We start from the raw sequence: 4,024 nt of genomic DNA on the forward strand, positions 1-4,024 counted from the left end.
CCTTCAGAAATCATTCTAATATGATGATTTGCTGCTCAAGAATAATTTCTTATCATTGTCAATGTTGTAAAAAAAAAATCGTGCTGCTTAATATTTTTGTAGAATCCATGGTATATTTTTTTCAAGGATTATTTGATGAATAGAAAGTTTAAAAGAACAGCATTTATATGAAATCTTCTGACATAATATGGCTGAATAAAAGTGTACATTTCTTTTAAAAAATTCTCCAAAAAAACATAATTACAAACTCTTCTAAATTAGCATGGCAAAACATTAAACACTACTAAATCTCCCACTTAACATTAATTTTGCACAGAAAAAAACAAAATTTTAGCATTTACTCTCCCTTTTGAGTGGCAAAGAATGCTTGGAAATAGAAATCCCAGCCCAGTTTCAGATAAATTTAAGTTCGTCTACATTAAAAGATGTTCATATAACTCAAAACAATGAAACAATTCAGATTACTTAAAATGTGTCAGTTTTGTGAACTCAAAAGAAAAAGAAAGTTCTAAATACTCATAAAAGTTCATTTGATTGAACTAATTTGTTGAATTTATGTTTGCCAATTAATTATTTTGAGTGTTTGCAGTGACAACTGCTCAATGTCATACTCATTCCCAATTTTGCTGTAAATCATATGTGAAATCAAGCCTTTGTGAGAAACAGAAAAGAGGAAAGAACACATAAAAGATTTAAACCTTTTATGGCTATTCAACCCTGTTAAAACACTGGATAGCATTTTGTCATAAAACATTTTTGCTATTGCCAAATGGCGACATTTTATAAGGCCTGTGCCATGATGTAATTTTGGTCTTGATTTTGTAGTTTTGTTCAGTTTGCTTTGATATCATTCACTTCCTTCAGAAACATGGTTTTCCAATTACAAGCTAACTGGCGATAACATAGAGACTGTAACCCTAACAGCACCTAACACATGTGCACATGACATGTTTTAGGCCAATAATATTCTATTTTATCACTGTGTCTAATAAAATCTTTGTAAGGAGCATGCCAGGATTCCTTAAAAATGATTAGCAATGTTTACATATAAAATACCTATAATACCTATATTTTTTGGAGGCTGTAAAAATTGATTTAGACCTCTTCAGCTCAATGCTTTTCAGCAGTGACAAATTATTTGACTCATCTTTCCTCCTTTTGTAGCACAGTGTCTGCTTTCTGTGTCTGGTTTAGATCTTTTGTTTTATGGGCCAACTCATGGACCACCACCAAGGTCTAATTGCTTCAGCATAACCTTTCACTCCTTTGGTCATGATTAGTTTTCCTACTTCTTTATCATGTGACTGACAAACAGGACCATCTCACAGATTTGTGACTGTGCATTTCATCTGTGTTTGTGATTTGATGGTTGTGGACGAATGTGCACAAAGTATGTCACTTGGTTATCCACCAATGTCCTCATACCAATCAGTTAAACATGTCGTCTTAATGATTTATTTGATATTCTCTTAGGAAATTGAAGTTGAACGTTTGCTTTCAACCCATATGGGTCATTCTTCAAAAATGAGACTGTTTAAATTACATTTTAGCTTTATGAATTACTTATTATATCATTATGCATAAACGCCTCCATTGCGGGAGTTAACAGTTTCATTCTCACTTTTTCTCTCAGCTCTTTCTATCTTTCTTTTTTCTTTTTTCTTTCTTTCTTTCTCTCTCTCTCTCTCTCTCTCTCTCTCTCTCTCTCTCTCTCTCTCTCTCTCTCTCTCTCTCTCTCTCTCTCTCTCTCTCTCTCTCTCTCTCTCTCTCTCTCGCTCTCTCTCTCTCTCTCTCTCTCTCTCTCTTCACCATAGGACCCATAGTTGAGCCAGATCTGTTGTTTTATTTCCACCTGCCAAGGATTATGTTATATGAGGACTGTCAGCGTCTCTTTGATGCAACTCTTGGATGGAGTGGAAGTCAACAGCAATGACTTCAACATGTGTCTAATCAGATGGTCGGCGTTTTGTGAACTGGAGCTGCTTTGTAGCTTTCAAATATGGATCAACTTTTCTGAATTAAGGACCCTGACTGTAAAATAAAAATTAAGTGCGGACACAAGCTTTCATTCGCAGTCATGGCGGTTGATAATGAAGCAAGTTAAGTGCTCTTTGTGCTGGAGAATACAAGGATTGTAGCCCCTGAGTCTTAAATATGAATATCCTCAATAAGAGTGTATTACATGTATTCAGTGTTGCCAGACATACGATAATTATTGTATTGTACGATACATTTGACCTCTGTGCAATGTACAATCAATAATGAAAAAAATCCCATAATGTATGAAAATTTCTGAATTTTGAGACACTTCAAATGATGGTCGTTGTAATCATAAGGCTTCTATATTCATTGATCTAGCTGTGGATTCTGCTTCTACCGCCATGATTGTGAGGAGAACATGAACGTGGTGTTACGCACGTCTTACATCTCATCTCACATTACGTCTTCTCGGCCAATCATCGTGGAGAATGACTCTCTCGAGCATAAGTTAACGTTCCTTTTGTATATTGTATACAAAGTTGTATATTATAAACATGTCATCTCTTTATGTTTTGCGAGGAAAAAAAAAAGAAGAAAAAAAAAAGTTCCTGCCGCGGCGCTTGGTCAGTTGTTTTCAAGCTGAGGTCGATAATTTAGCAATAAAGTAATTTGCATGTCGTGTCAAAAAGTTGTTGGTCTAGATAAATAGATGTATTCTGTACGTTTGACTCGTGTACGATCATTTTCTTCCAAATACGATCATTTTGAGCTTTCCAATCTGGCAACACTGCATGTATTTCTCTAAACAAATCATACTTAACAGACAGGACTTTTTTTGTGCTTTGCTGTGTTATCTCAGAGAAAGGTATGCACGAAGATTAATTCTCACTGACGCAGAGCTATCTGTTTATGATCGACTGCTTTCTTGAGCTGCAGGAGCGTTAACAGGGATAGGATAGATGAGTTATCTGCCCGTCTCCTGCTCTCCCTCGCTTTCTGGCTCTCTTTCTCTCTTTTTCCTTTTCTCATTGTCTCACAAGCTGTTTTGGGTATTATATATATAATTGTGTTTATAAAAAAAAAAATTCTCCAGATGTGAGAAACCTATTTCTTTTTTTTTTCTTCTTTTTTTTCTTTTACTTGTTTCATTTTGGAGTCATTAAATATTTTTTTCTTAGTATTATTTTTGTCCCATTGTTACATGTTCACTGGTTTTGTGTTTCTTGGTTTTAAAATATGGAGCTTTATTTTGAAGTGTTTTGCTGTTTCAATTGTTTACATGTTTTCACTTCCTGTGTTTAGTTCCTGTCTGACTTTGTTTCCTTCAGAGATGGTCTTATTATTGGGAGATACGAGGGTCCTCAGCTCTACCATTGGAAAGAGCATAACGACTAACTTGGATCACATGTGCACTGACAACCAATCACATTACAGCCTTGACGTCATTTGTTAAGAGTTGTACGACAGTCAATCACTGTTTGCGGATACCATAGAAATGAATGAGAAGTGCCGTAAACTGAATGCTACCTGTCACACAATTGTCCGTGACTTCTCTTATAACAGCATTTTTTCGGTGTAAACTAGAAATAGATCAATCTAAAATGAATGTTTAAGAGCAAACATGTTGAAGGTTAGCCGATGGGCTGTAGATTTATTAAATGATAAACTATTTCCACAAAAAAGCGGTTTATTCTGCATAGTGAAGCCTCTCCTCCATTGACATCAATTAAAAAAAAGGTCTCTTGTCTAACCCACGTACCGCTGTGTTAGCTGGGCTGCGTTCAGCCCCGACAAAACGTTGCACAATGTTTTTTAAACAGAAACGGTGATGCGTTGAACACACTGTTCTGATGACGCAAGAGTTGCAACTATGGCAGCTGAGAAGGCCATTCTGATGAAGTCGGTATAAATATGTGTAACTTAAACAATAAAACTTTCGACAAACATGTCTTCTAATATCCTCAGTTTTTGTGTATACCGAGCTGCATCAAACACATTTGTAAATTACTTTCCTTGAACCCATTGTGCGAGTTCACTTTAATAC

The sequence above is a fragment of the Rutilus rutilus genome (genome assembly GCF_951802725.1).
Source record: "Rutilus rutilus genome assembly, chromosome: 7".
Taxonomy (NCBI): domain Eukaryota; kingdom Metazoa; phylum Chordata; class Actinopteri; order Cypriniformes; family Leuciscidae; genus Rutilus; species Rutilus rutilus.